The sequence below is a fragment of the Peromyscus eremicus genome, chromosome 3 (assembly GCF_949786415.1).
Source record: "Peromyscus eremicus chromosome 3, PerEre_H2_v1, whole genome shotgun sequence".
In the NCBI taxonomy this organism is placed as follows: Eukaryota; Metazoa; Chordata; class Mammalia; order Rodentia; family Cricetidae; genus Peromyscus; species Peromyscus eremicus.
Genome location: NC_081418.1, coordinates 56,224,594 through 56,240,096, shown reverse-complemented (window position 1 = coordinate 56,240,096; position 15,503 = coordinate 56,224,594). Strand labels below are relative to the sequence as shown.

Sequence of the window (15,503 nt, the reverse complement as noted above, 5' to 3'; positions counted from 1 at the left end):
GACTTGGGATATAGCTTTAATGAAAACTGCTGGATATTGACCTGGTACATGGTAGGTGCTCAGTATGTGATGGTTGAGGTGATTATCTTTTTTGGTATATATAGAAATCACTTTTAACTTATAAGAGCATTTCATTGTGTACTGGATAGTAGAGGAGTGTATATTAAGTAAAGTTCGATGTTAAACTTTTAGCAGGGCGTTTGACAAGAAACACACGATCACCTCAGAGAAATTCAGTGTGATGATGCTGATATTATACATAATGATACTGCCTTTATACCATTTAAGCACCATTTATACTTCTCCACCCTTTAAGCATTACCCACTGCTTTAGGTTCATTAGCTAGAACAGGACACCCCCATGTCCTGTGTGGCATATATCCTGGTGGCTATGTCTGCTCCAACTCCTGATGATCTTCCAGCTTTTTTTTGTTTTGTGTGATACTGGTTTGGTTTTAATTCAAATTGTCCAGAAACTTTTATAGTAGAATATTTCATACTTCATATACTACTAAACAGTTTAGTCTGTGGACTGAGCTGTTTAGACTCAACTAGGGATCAAATACAGATATTGCTAAGACAAAAATTTAGAAATGTTTCATTGCTATCATCTGTGTTTTGGTCAACTTGGGACTCTAAATTTTCTCATAAGCAACTGAGAACTATCTCTTCATGAATTATTTGCATTGATGAATTGAATGACTTTGTCCACATCTACCCCTGTCCATATATCTGTACTTAATTGTACTCTTTAGTAGAAAAACTAAAACATATTTTCTTATACAACCAAACAGATAAGACTAAGCATTTCATGGTGCCTAAAAGACATAAATACATGTCAATTGTGCCTATTTGACTGTATGTTCCCATACAGCAGAAATTATTAAAGGTGGCTGAACTGATAAACAATCTCATATTCAGACATGTATCATACAAAGCAGTTGATTCTAGGCACACTCTGACAGTCTGAGCAGGGCAGATTTTCCTCAGGAGACATTTACATAGTGTATCAACTTAATGGGAGAGTGCATACATAAGCAGAAAAGCCATCGAGGTAAGATTTGCAACCCTTGGGGTACAGATTTTATTTTCAGTGCTGGGAATTGCACTTGGGGCCTCACACACATTATTCAAGCGCTCTACTAATGAGGTATATTCCAAGCAGTTTTGGCTGCAGATAATTTGTCCTCCAAAGAATGGACTAGTTTGCCTTTGTGTCATCAGAATACTTTTTCCTGTTGTCTCTCTACAGGCCACACTAAGACTAGAACAACAACTGAGATTGTTGAACAATCCAATTGGAGTTAGGTAGATATTTTTTCAGGGTTAGTGAAAATTCTCAAGAGCCTGGTGTCTTCATCAATGGTCCAAGCCAAGTCCAACACTAGGAGGTACTTCAGAGAGATTCTCTAGAGAAGAAAAATTGTGGACTACAAAGACAATATATGTTTAGGGTGAGATGGAGAAAACAAGATGAAACAAATGTACTTTAGAACTTTTGATTGAAGTTGAGGAATTTTTGGCACTTTTTGGATACTTTTTGGATCTATCTATCATCTACATAATTCTTGTGGATTTTGTACATGTATACAATGAAGCAGAATCATATCCATTCTTTATTTTCCTCCTCCAATTTTCTCCTAATATCTTTTTATTTATTTATTTTTTGGTAACTTTTTAAATTCAATTAGTACTTTTAAGTCCAATCACTTGTTGTTGTGGCTATGGCTGTGAGGCTAACTACTGGAACATAGGATATCTACCAGTGGCCACACACTAAGAAACAATACGAAACAACAACAACCACAACAAAACAGAGTCATTTCCCTTCCTCAGCAAATACCAAGTGTCCAATATCTCTCAGTAAGAGATGGCATCTGAGCCCCCTTCAGGTGAGAATTTTTGCTGGATTGGTCTTTTTCAGGTATCCACAGATGGCATGATTTCATACACATACTAGACATATCAAGTCTAGAAGTTTTCATTTCATAGCATCCCACCCCATATTCTGGCTCTTACAGTGTTTTTGCCTCCCCTTCCCTGGTGCTTTCTGAGTCTTGGGAGTATGGAGTATTGAAGATGTCCCATTCAGGGGCAATCACTCAGTTCCCTATTCTCAGTACTTCAACCAGCTGGTGCATTTCAGCATCAATTCCTGTGCACTCCAAAAATGAAGCATCAGTGACCAAGGTTGGCAGCACCACAGGGCTGAGAGTGTAAATGAATATTTAAAAGGCAGTTTGACAACTTACCCATGTAGCACGTGCTGTCATCTCTTCCTTAAAATCTGTCTATCTATACAGAGAAACCCTGTCTCAAAAACCCCCCCCCCCCAAAAAAAAATCTGTCTATCTAAAATGAACCCTTTCATCTTTTTACGTATACTCACCACTCTCCCGAGGCTCTGAGGCATGCTGTTAAATGGGTTTATATTTCCTCTCCTGGCCTTTTTTAGTTCATTTTACTGAAGCGGCCAGTAGGTACAAGCCATCTGTCTAAACGCAAACTGGACCCTGGGACTCAACCCTCAGTGGCAGTCCAGTGTGTAGCAAGACCCTGGGTCACCTTAGTCTTCTCTAAGGGCCCAGCCCACTTAGAACTCCTTCCAGAAAGTTCCATCCTTCACACCGCGCCGTGTCTGAATCATTTGCTGCAGAGCTGTCCTACTCCTCTTCCAACGATGCTTCACCTCCAACCCCATCCCCTTGTTTTACTTGCTGTCTGTCTGCTTCTCTATGTTATAAAGCAGAGCATGGGTTAAAGAATTTGGAAGCAGAGGAGAGGCCGATTGTGTCCAGGATTATTCTCTGTAACCTAGGATCTCCATCCTTTTGTCGTTAATCATGCAGTGGTGTCCCCTGAGGGCCAGACTCCAAGGAAGAAAATCAGCGACTAATACATGTACATATGACATATATAACCACAGCCGGAAGAAAAGTTCAGTCTCAGGGGTTTCTTCTAAATACAGCTTAAAATGAATCCAAGATTAAATGTAAAATGTATCTCATTTGAGTTCTGTTTTTTTTTTTTTCCAGAACACTTTTAATAAATATTGGACAAGGTTTAAAAATGTACCATGTGGTTGAAGTCTCCTCCCCTCACAAAGCCAAGGCCTGAAACTGAACTCAAAGTTTTGGGAAACCAACTCAATGAATTGTAGAAGAAGAGTAGCTGATCCTGACCCCAGACATGTAGTGCTTACAATAAGGGACAACAGACCCTGTAGTATCAAAAGAACAGCTTGTCTATGGAGAACAGCTGACTTTTCCATCCTTCCCTAGCAAGCCCTCTTTCCCCCTTCCCTGCCTTAGCTACAAAATCCCCATCCTGAAGCATGTAATCTTCGTTCTCTTGAACTCTGGTCATTGAGTGACTCTAGCCATGTGAGGTCTTCTAATCTCTCATCTTTTATTTATTTCTACACATATCCTTCTCACTCATCCTTACATGTGGTACATGAGAAGCATGACTGATTTAAGGTATTATCTCTGAAGAAACTTGACAATGTCTTTATGTGGTTACTTATCAGGCTGCAGGCTGGTCTGCCAGATTGGTTTCTAAGATCATCACACCCTATATATTCACACACATGGCACTGAATTTGTATAGAAAACATAGGTCCCTTGAAACACCTGGTACCTATTGGCATACTTTTTTAAATAATTGTTTCTTAATTATCTTCCTTCTGAACACAATTTATTCAAGCACCATGTAATGTTGCTCTGCAGCCTGAACAGAGCATATGCGTGGCTTCATGTAGCCTTGCTGGACTCATGAGCTTTCCAGCGGATTCTATTGTTTCTGATTTCCATCCTTAAATTAAATTTATACACTACAGCAGCATCCAACTTCACAGAGGTTCTGAGGATACAAGCTCAGTTTCTCCACATGAATGACAGGCACTTTTTATCCACTGAATTCTCTCCCCAGCCCTGCTATCAAAATCTTTTAAGGATCCTTATAGTGGTTTGAATGAGAACAGTCCCCATAGGCTTCTATATTTGAAAACTTGGTCCCAGTTGATGGAAGTTATGGGGCAGGATTAGTAGGTCTGACTTTGTTGAAGGAGGTGTGTCATTAGGGGTGAGCTTGAGGTTTCAAAAGACTCTCATCAATCCCAGTGTGTTCTCTGCCTACTGATTGTGGATCTAGATGTGAGTTCTCAGCTGTTGCTACTTCAACTCCACCACCATGGACTCTAACCTTCTAGAACCACAAGCCCATTTAAATGCTTTCTATTTTAACTTGCCTTGGTCATGATATTTTATTATAGCAATAGAAAAGCAGCTAATACAATCCTCTTCCACTGTCTGCCTAAAATTAAAATGTCTTTGCATTTACATCTTCGAAGCCTGTTCTTAGATCTAACATTTTTAGTCTGCAATGCTACTTCTTACAAAAAGTTCAGTTTAGGCTCTATTGATGGAAAATGCAATTTAATGAACCTCAAGTGCTTGGCAGCATAAAATGATATGAAATCATAAAAGATGCAAAGAAAAGAGTTAATATGACAATATGCACCCCAGTAGTATCCACCTCTTTAAGGCTAAGATGTACATATATACCCTCAGATCAGAGAAGGGTGAAGGGGATAAGGGACTGTGGCAAGGGTGGATGGAACATGGCTGTACTTGTGTACCAGAGAGCTGTTTTCTCTGCAGGGCGGTTCTGTTCATCTAAATGTTGCTCATGAGATGCCAGGTACTTCACTACTTCACTATCCTTAAACCATTGCCATGTCCTCTGTACACAGTACCGTACTTGGCCACTCTCATATGAGCCAGCATGTACCATCAGCTCTTCTATATATTCATACTTATATGTGAACTTATTTTGTTTTTATCAACTAATAAGCTCCTTGAGTGCAAGAGAAGTATCTTAAACAATAACAACTTCAGCTCCTAAAGAACTATTAAAGCATATTTTATCAGTGGAAAACTATTGTGGGTAGACCAAACCCAGTCAGTAAAGTGGCATATTCGTTACTTGTCTCATTGCTGTGACCAAATGCCTGGCTAAAGCAACTTCAGGAAGGAAGGGTTTGTTTCGGATTACAGTTTGAGGATATGGTCTCTCACAGTGAGGAAGGAGTGGTAAGAGGAATACAACATCAGTGAATAACATCGTATCTGCTGTCAGGAATCAGAAAGCAATGAAGGCTGGTGTTCAGCTCCCCGCCCCCTTTTTTTTTCATTTTACTCCACCCTGGACCATAGCCCATGGAGTAGTGGTAACCACAGTGAAGGTGGATCTTCCCAACCCAATCTACAAATTCCCTCCCAGAGATGTCTCTCCTACATGATTCTAAATCCTGTTACACTGCCAATCAATTTTAACTCTCATACCTGGTTTCATAAATAAACTTTTTTTCTGGAACACAGCTGTCTACATTCCTCTGGCTACTGCTCATGGCTACTTCCATACTATGATGGCAGAATGGAGTACAGAGAAAGCTTATATGTCTAATTATCTGGGTGGCTGTTCAAACCCATCATTTATATATGATTCTTGACGAAACTTTGTGATTTCTGCTACACATATAACTTGTGAGTCTACAAATATTGTTCACAAACCAGTTTGTCTCACCCAGGAAAGTTCAGCATTAAAGTTCTTGTATAATAGAAGGCAGATGCTTCTTTAGCACCATGAAGTCACTTTCATTGTTGGTATATGCTCATTGCTACAGCTAATGAGTTAAACTGGGTTTTCTATTTAAAAAGTTGCACACAGCTCAGCTCACACCTTTGTTTTAGGCTTTCACTGTCTTCTGTGAAGACATCTGGGAATTTAAATTTAAACAAAGCCATTTTAAAGACAACTCCAAAGAAATCTTAATTGCAGGCTATTCTTCTGCAGAAATGGATACTTCATTTAGTTAAGTGACAATGATTAAAAAAAAAAAACCTCATGTTTTCTTAACATTTTGCAGTAAGTCTCATTGTTTCACAAGTGTTCGCTAAAGTTTAGTTTTTGATTAAAAAGAATGTATTCAAAACAAAAGCATGGAACAAGTTACCTTAATTGCAGCATAGTGAGCTGAAGCTGTGGAGAGTTTCTAGGTCTGATTTGGGTTTCAAATGGGACCTTAATAAATCAGGAGGAAGCCCATGGATTTTCTCATTCGCTGCCTCCACTGCCAGTGATCAGTGTGATAGGGTGGCATGTTGTTCAGAGCCCGCACGCCTTGAGCTTTCTAATCTTCCAACAGCCAAACACTCAACATAAAAAATCATCCCGCCTTGCCTAATACAGTGAGATAAATAAACCAGTGCCTCCTGCATGTAAAGACGAGCTTTTGGGTTGTTTGTTTGCAAATCCGAGTACTACTGTGCCAGGCTATTGAGAGTCCATAAACCATAGAGGCAAAGACAGCTCTGCTCAGAAAGCAATGCTTTAATTGTATAGTGATGCCTTGGGGTGACATGAAGCATTTGTAAGGATCTAAATATTAAACAACAAATCATTTTTTTCAATGATATGACATCCCTTGACATTTATTTATTTACTTGTACCTGTCCTGTTTTGAATCTTGCTGAACCTATACATGGTGCTAACAGGAACTCTGAGTCAAACATATTACTAGTTGAGACATTTCATTTTGTTCTCTTAAATAAGTAGGCTAAGGGGGAATAAAATATTAATCTATTAAAGGATATACAGAGAAAAGAGGAAGTCAAAACTTACTCCAAGGTACTTGAAGCAGAATATAGAAACACAACTTGAGAATTAGGAAGTTAAATGAACAACACACTTAGCACATTTTTCTTTCCTCTAGCAAAGGTTTTCTAAAACAGGCTAAACTTATTGCCTTAAGCAAAAGCAGATATATACCACTGGGGATAAAAGAACTACTTTTTGAATAAGGGAAAGTAACAGTCTATGTGTGACTCAGTAATTTAGACAGTTCAAATAAAAATGTAGAAATAGATGCATTTTAGATAAAGTATCACTAACTTTTATCCTGTGACTTTTTTTTTTTTTTTTGAGTTCCTATTTTGAAGAAACTTGCAAGGAATTTTTTGTGGATTCCCCTTTGGTAGGTCTTCAGTACTTTTCCCCACCATAGATTTTTCTTAGGCATACTGATCAACATTCATAGACACAGAGAATGTGCTCCTGAGGGTGTTAATGAACCCAATTTCCATGCTTACTTTCTTTTAATTTTAGGAGTATACCTGTCATCTTGCAAAATATTCAATACCTGTTGATCTGGGCATGCTCATTAGCTCTTGATCTGGGGATGAGCCTAAAATGAGGCAGACATTCTATTTCTTTTAAGATGTCCGAGTGGTGGTGCACACCTTTAATCCCAGCACACAGGAGGCAGAGCCAGGTGGATCTCTGTGAGTTCAAGGCCAGTCTGGCCTATAGAGTGAGATCCAGGACAGGCCCAAAACTACACAGGGAAACTGTTTTGAAAAACCAAAAAAAGAAAAAAAAAGACATCTTTTGTTTCTCTGCTAACCTTCACATTCCCTGGATGAGCTGCCTGGATACTACATAATTGGTAACCTTTAAAACCTGAAGTCCACATAATCCTAAGTATCTCTTGCTCAGTCATAAACAAGTTTGTGGACTCAAAATTGAGCTCAGGTTGACATGTGCATTTTTAACAACTGAACTGTCAGCAATATGAAGAGGATGTAGTTAAGAAAAAAATATCCACATACATGGGTTATACAGTTACTCAGTCTTGCATGTTAAAACCATATTTTATTTACTGTTTGGGAAGGACATTGAAAGATTTACTGGAAATATAAAAAGATGCAATGGATCTGTCTTTATTAAACTCACAAGAAAGAGGATGATCAGGTTTCTATTAATACCTAAATTGCACTGAATAAATAATTTAACATCTAATGATGAGAAATATAATACTTCAAGTTATCCAAGTAGGTCATGTAAATAACCACTCCAAATCCACAAGTCCAGAGGATAACTCCAGGTAAGGCTTAACCTAAACAAGGGTTAACTGCTTTTGCTTGCCTAAGTCTCTGATGATCATCAAATAACTCATTAGCCACTCCAACTCAGTAGCACATTCAGAAATTGTAATCATAGGCACCACAGTGATCTCAGAATTCCAAGTTAGTCAGTTCCTGGGGCAGGGAGGGAGATGACTCATTTTTCATTTTCAGATGATGAGATCATGTGGCAGCTTCCCAATAGCCCATGAGCACCTGGAAGACTGTCTGTGACTTGCATTTCTTTTTTCCCCAGGACTCTACTTGTGCTCAGCATTGTGAGCATCCCTTAGCTAAAACATATTAGTCGGCCACTCCACCATGACAACATTGTTTGCTCTCTCCATTCTCATTACATTCTCCAGGGAGAGAAGTCCAGGCTTTATCTCCTAGTGCAGCGGAATGAGACGTGGGGACGGCATCGAAAGACTGAAGATCGCTCTTGGGGTAGAGGCTGTAAAAAGAGTTGTACCCATAAAGAGAAAATGGGAAGCTTTCAATGATGAACATGTCACCCCTTAGTGCTCTCTTTGGTGTGCAAATGCATGCATGTGTGTATAAATGCATATGCTTCTGTGTATGCATGTTTGTGTGTATGTTCATGTGTGTGTGAAGGTCTATGATGTTGTTTCGTAGCCACCATCCTCTTTATTTCTGAGACAGGGACTCTCATTGGCTAAACTCCTCAAGTAGGTTAGATGAGGTTGCAAAAGCACCATAGGGATCTACTGAACACCAGCTCCGGACTTCTAGGAGTGAAATCACATACCACTGATACAACTGTTTTATGTGCATCCTGGGGATTAAACTCAGGTCGTCATGTTTCCTAGGAAAGTAGTTTAATCACTGAGCCATCTCAGCAGCCCATCTTTACTTCTAATTCTACCTTTGTCCCTCAAATATAAGTCACAGAGCTTGTTGCACAGGAAAACTCATCACCCTGACAAATGTTAGGCATATCCACATAGCTATGCTATTGGTCACATTCATTATGGGAACATAAGACACCTGCAAAAGAGGTGAGGTCCCTTGGCACTCCATGGTGACTGTGCTCCTGACTGAGAACTAATTGTGGATTTCCCCACCATGGCCAGCAGGGGAATGACAAAGCAAATGGGGTCACTTTATATCAAGTGGAGACTGAATAGTGGTTTTGTTCCTGTGGGCTGTAGAAAAACACGCATCACTGATCCCTCAAGGATTAATTTCTCATGATAAATGTAATTGTCTAAAATAACAGTGGTGAAACCAATCATTATAAACTCCAAAGTACAGAGAATAGAGTGGGTGGGCACTGACTATTTTAAAAGGAGAAAAGCAATCAAAAGGAGTGGCAGAGGGTGGCCTGTAGCAGAAAGTGAGTGCTGTTCTCCAATGGCCCAGTATGATCCCGTCTCAGTAGGAGGAAGGTCACAGTCATGGGATTTCTTGGTATGCAGTATGCTGGTGATAAAAATCACTAAATGAACCTGGAGTTTTAAAAGGCTACATTCTACAAGTGTAAAAAATTAGCCTGGGATTGGCTGAAATTTAAATATTAAGCTCTAGGGCTTTCTGAGATTTTAGAAGAAAAATGATGAATTTTCCTCCAGGTAAAGGTTTGTCTCTTTAATTGTCTCTGACAATAAAGAACCATTATTATTTTCATTAAATTTCTCATCTATGAGCCTCATACTGTTGATCTGCTTCTGAATAACTGTTGTTGCCATAATTGCTGAAGCTTTTTATAAAATCATTTCTGAATCTATAGTAGAAAATTATTTTTTTCCTGAATGCTACATTGTATTTCAAAGGACCAAAATGACCTCCATGGAAAGGGCCACAGGCCATAGCTTAATCAGTACTTGCATTGTACAGACAAATACAGAGAAGTCAAGCCTGCCAGAGAGGGTTTCTGTGTTTCTGACTGCCTGCTCTCTCAGAGAGAGATGACCCATATATAGCAGGTGAAACTGAGAAGATAGGAGGATACCCAGAATACATGGCAGAAAGCTTCTGAAGCTTCTGGTAAGCACGCATAGGACGCACAAAGAGGGGTCAGCAGTTTGGACCTTAATTGGATTATTTCCTAAGTTGGGAGAGTGGTCATTGAAATGAATAGAAGTGGAAAGCACACGCAGGTGCAGCAGGAGGTGAGTGCAGTCAGCAAGATTGGTGGGTGGGCCAAGAGTGCAGACACACAGGAACTGCTAAAAACTCATCCCTGAAGCAATTGGTACAGTGGTCCCAAGAGACTATCAGGAAAGCTAAGCATCCCCAGGGATGACTGGAGTGTATTTGAGAGGAGACAGCTTGTGCCAGCACTGTTTGTGCCCCTGCTCTCCTCTCACTTCTGACAGCTTGCATCCCTAGACTTCCCTTGTCATCCCTGCCTAATCTCATTTGGACAACCCGAGTTTCGAATTCTGCACTTGGGGGCTGATGCTTCTCTGTGCTTTCTCTTTCCCTCGATTATGAGATGCCAATTATACACCTAGCCTGAAATCTAATTTGTTTGTATTTCTTTCTTTTTTAAAATACTTCTGTGTCGTTATCTTGACCTGGGGTTGTCGCCCTAAATTTGAGCAAAGGCACAGCAATGTTTTTGAAGGATGAGTCTTCCTCTCTACCCATCATCAAAACCAAGGGATTGGTTCAGAGTGGTGCGTGCAGCAGGGGAAAGACACAAACTATACTGGAAAAATAAGTCTTATTACTGCTGAGTTAAACTGGGAAAAATAATGAGAAGCTTTTCTAAATTGAAGCTTAAATTAAGATGCCTAATGAGGAGTAGCAGTTTTGTTTCAGTCATTCGTTCAATTAATTTTAATTGGTCACCTACTAAGTCCCAGGCAGAAGGATAAATACTGAGAATATGTATAATAGATGAAAATAGCTAAGGAGGTAAATAATTGAAATTAAACTAAAATGTGATATACAGAAAAAAATCCACATGTAATTTGAAAAGTTGGATACATGATTTTTCTGTAGGTTTTTTCCCCCATGATGCTTTAGAACACAAGCTCATCCTCAAACATGTTTATTTGCTCACTTTCCTTATCCATCTGCATTTTTCAACTTATATTTCTGGAGAAATTTCTCAATGATCTGTTTCCACATGTATGCCACGAAAAGTGGACCCACATTGGAGACCTGGTAGCTGCCTGTTTCTAGATCTGCATTAACTCTTTTTTGACAGTGTCATAAAGTCATAACTAAATTGTAAGAGCACATTCATGCATTGAAGTTGTACTTTTCATTTGGGCTTGGTTCTAATAGCCATGCCAAAGGACACACTGTGCATGTATGTTCTTTTTGATGCTCCAGTACAAATACACATACAGAAATCTATGAGCTTAGTACCCAGACAAATCCACCATTCTTTCCTGTTAATTCTTCTAGTTCATTCTTTCTTTGCTTTCCTTTCCTCCTCCTCTTCCTCCTCTTCCTCCTTCTTCTCTTGTTCTCTCTTTCCCTCTCTTCCTCCTTTTCCTTTCTACCTCTCTTTCTTTTTCCTGCTTTTTCTTCTTTATCTGTCAGTCTCTCCGTGTCTACCTGAAGGGCACTATCATTACTAGCCACCTCCCTCTCCTCTGGATATTTAAGCAGCATGCCTTACCTTAATTATGGTCTGGAAAATCACAAAGACATACTGCATGCATTTATTCCATGCCTTGGTGTATGCCTGCAAAGAAGTTTCCAGACCTACTTGCCTTTGAAGCTTGGGATTCTTTTACAGAGTGGAGTGGGCTCTTGAACAGAGTGGGATGCAGCATGAGATTGTCTCTACTTCTTAAAACACATGCGTATTTTGTCTCTTGTCTTCTAGTGAGCATGTAGTTAAATTCACTTAGGTTCATGGATCCCACACACTAATTCCCTAATGTATCCTTGTTTCAGTTATCTTATAAATTCATTTACCCAATGCTGTTCTTTAGTTTTTACCAAAGTCATGGTAGTTTATGAAAAAGTTCAACCATGGTATCAACCATTTAATCTCTTACAAGGGCAGAATTTGTATTTCCTTGGTGTGTGTATATGTGTATGTATATGTGCTTGTGTTATTGCATGTGTGGTGTACATGTGTGCTTGCATGCATGTGAGTAAACATGTGTGTGAAGATTTGTGCATGTCAAGGACCATAGTTAACAAGGAGCATATTCCTTGACTAATTTCCACCTTCTATATTGATGCAGGATCTCACAGTTGAGTCTAGAGCTTACCCATTTGGCTAATCTAGCTAGCCACCCGTCTCTGAGGATTCCCTGTCTCTGTCTTCCATGTGCTGGGATTATGGGCAGGCAGGCACACTCATCTGGTACTTATGTGAGTGCTGGGCTCTCAACTCTGATCTCCACATTTGTGGAATGAGCACTTTATAGGTTAAGTCATCTCACCAGTCCCAAGTTGGTATTTATTTATTTTTCAAAGGGATATTGTTGCACAGATGTGTCTGCCTCCCAATGAAAGAACTACAAAATGTCCTAAATAGGAAGCAGAATGAAATTAATTAGTATGTATAATGTTGTCTAGTTTTTTATTCCATGTTCTTTTGTAGGGTATATTTTAAATTTGTCCTATTTTCCTGCTTGGGCAAGAAAGGGAGATAATTACAGATTGTACTGAAGAATTGTGTGAAAGTCAAGTTGAAACAGAATATGGAAAGTATGCTTTCTTTCCTCCAAGGTAGACCTCTAGTACATCCTTCATTTTTGTCAGTTAAAGTGGCAGCTGAACAAGAGTAGACAAGACACTTGCAATGGTTGGAGAGAGGCCAGTTGCTTTATTGCAGTAGCCTCGTAGATACTTTCACAAGCCTATTGTGGTGCCTTAACCATGCATGAAATAGATCCCATGGAAGGGCAATACAGAGAATCTTTGTAGGGATTCCTAACAGATTTGCCTTTAATTTCATTTTTGAATATTAAGTTTTTGTGTAATGCAACAAAAAGCAAGTGAGAAAAGTTAAAACAAAACCTTTACTCTTAAAATAAAAATAATGCATTGCAATTTTAGTCCATCTAGAATTAAAATCATCTCCTTTATCTCATTTTCAAAATGATTTGTGTTAGGATTGGATATGAAATTGGATTACAGGAGGAATATTATAAATTATGGGAAAGAACCACACTTATAAATAAGAGCTATAGCCCCATCAATTAGTTATGAATCATAACCATTGACTCTACTCACTGAGATTCCTAGCAAGCTTCATTACTGAATGCTCTGTTGTCACCTTCAGAAGCTGTGTGATGACAAACTTCATTAGATTTAACTCTCTTATTCTGCACTGCACAAAGTGAATTGTCAGTGGAAAAAAGTTCAAATATTTGAGGTAGTACATTATATTCCATATGCTCCTTTCAGCTAAAATTAATGGGAAAATAGTGCCGTTGAAAATAATAATCACCACAGAATTTAATTTCTTGTAGATTTAATCTAAAATGGACACTTGTGTGTTTAAGACAAATTTTAATTTGCTTGTTATTTTAAAACAATATAACAATGCTATTTTGTTAGGAAGACACACTACAGTGATCGTTATGTAAGTAACTCAAAGTGTGTGATAACATAATATTCTGATTAGGAAATGTCTTTTATTTTATGGCGTTTCTCTTTTGTCCCTATCAGCAGAGCCCTGAGTGATTGTAGCTTTCTCATGGTTTCTTGTGTTGGTTATAAGTACATTTTTATGCAAAGAATATTGTAAACAACTTTTGGAGACAAAATATCACAAATATGAGGACAAATAGTCTCACATCCTTTTGGTGCCAGTGAGTTTTAGTAAATGCAAATTCATATTCCAAATGCTTAAAAATCAATAAGGTCAATATTTCTGAGATTAAAACATCAAACCATATGCGTAAGTTGCATCATAGACTGAAATATGCCTGTGTGAATGAAAGTTGCATAAGCAATGTTTTATAATTTAAAGAGAAATATGAAAGAATATTAATGAAATTTGAAGAGCAGATAATTTTCCATCTGAGCAATAAACACATAAAATGAAAATGCAGCCCATTTAAAGAATTACATATGAAAATAAAACAAAAGTCTATACAAACAATAAAAACTGAAGTTTCAAAAGGGAAAACGAATAAGAGTCCACCAGATCTATCAGTTATATGCAAAATTATATTCCACAACCTCTGGAATCATGTTGTCAGACTCCTGATTGATCCTGTAGTATTTTGTTTATAAGTAGGAATTTTATGTAAAAAAGTATGCATTCTTTTTTTTCTTGCATAAAAGACTTTTTTCTTGCTTTCAGACACTTGCAAACATATGCAAAGGCTATTCTCATCTTTCCCACTTTCCAGGTTTAATGATCCATGAGAGCTACGTTTCTGTTACATTGATCACATTAACTCCACCATAGCTGAGCACACATCCCTAATGCAACATGTGCTCACTGCGTGCCCACTCACTCTTATACTGCACTTTTAGTGGGATAATAGCATTTACTTTTAATGATATTTTATTAAACATCAGAAGAAAGTGTTGTTTGTTAGATTACAAATTAATATAACTTCATTTCAAAGGCACAGGATTCAAAGCAAGAATGTGAGCACAGAGCCTCTTCCTACCCATGTCCTGATCCTAGAAAAATGAAGAGTTGGTTTTATATAGATATTTTATATTTCAAGTTGCATGTCATTATCTTAGCAAAATTTGATTTTATAAAACTATCTGCAATGATAGAAACAATTTATAGGTACGTACTTTGCCTTTAATTTACATTTTAATAGTTACACTGTGTAAACAAAATCCACAGATTGATTCCCTTAGTATTTACTATTAGTAACAAGCCTCTTTCTCCTCAATAACATAGCAGTGATAATTTTAAGCATTAAAAATGTGGAGCTTTGGATACTTTAAAAACATACATAAAATTACTTCAGCCTTCAATACTGTCTCTGAGTAAGTTTTCATTTAACATTGAGTCCAAATGGTTGGTTAATCATGTTCGTCCAGATATTGGCATTCTATTCAGCATTCGGAAGCTTCAGATCTGCTGCTGATGTTTCTTTACCACTTTCCTTTGCGTCTTCACTAAACTTGTGCAATGTCAATTTTCTGGTACATGGTGGTTTTAATAACAGCCCTAGTATTGTTTATTCATTCAGCACTGCTTGCCTTGCTACAAGTACTGAGCAAGACATGGGAAATACAACTGGGGACATGATGTCTCCATGTTAAACAAGCCTATGGCCATTTTGTGAAACATGAGTAATATTGGTTAAAATAAAAAGAATTGTATTCAGAGAGACTGTAAGCTGTATCACATGTACTGAAGGCATTATTGATGCTCAGTACAAATTGTGTAATTTGTAATCTTCATTACAAATCTATTCACTATTTATTATCACCTACTTTCCAGAAGAGAAAAAATAATAGCTAGCTATTATTGAATGAATGCCAAGTGCCAGGATTTTATGCAGAACTTTATGTGTATTACTGTGCTTTATCTAATTCACAATCCTTTGAGATAGTATTCCTATTATCTTCCCATTATATGTGAGGCAATTAGCTTAAACTACCCCCAGTTACACAGCTCGA

The 15,503-nt window shown here is 38.1% G+C and overlaps 1 protein-coding gene across 1 annotated transcript in view; it reads right to left on the bottom strand.

The window, feature by feature from the left end:
• Cntnap2 (contactin associated protein 2) overlaps positions 1–15,503 on the bottom strand; it is a 1,432,736-nt gene that overhangs the window by 1,256,193 nt on the left and 161,040 nt on the right. The window lies entirely within an intron of this gene.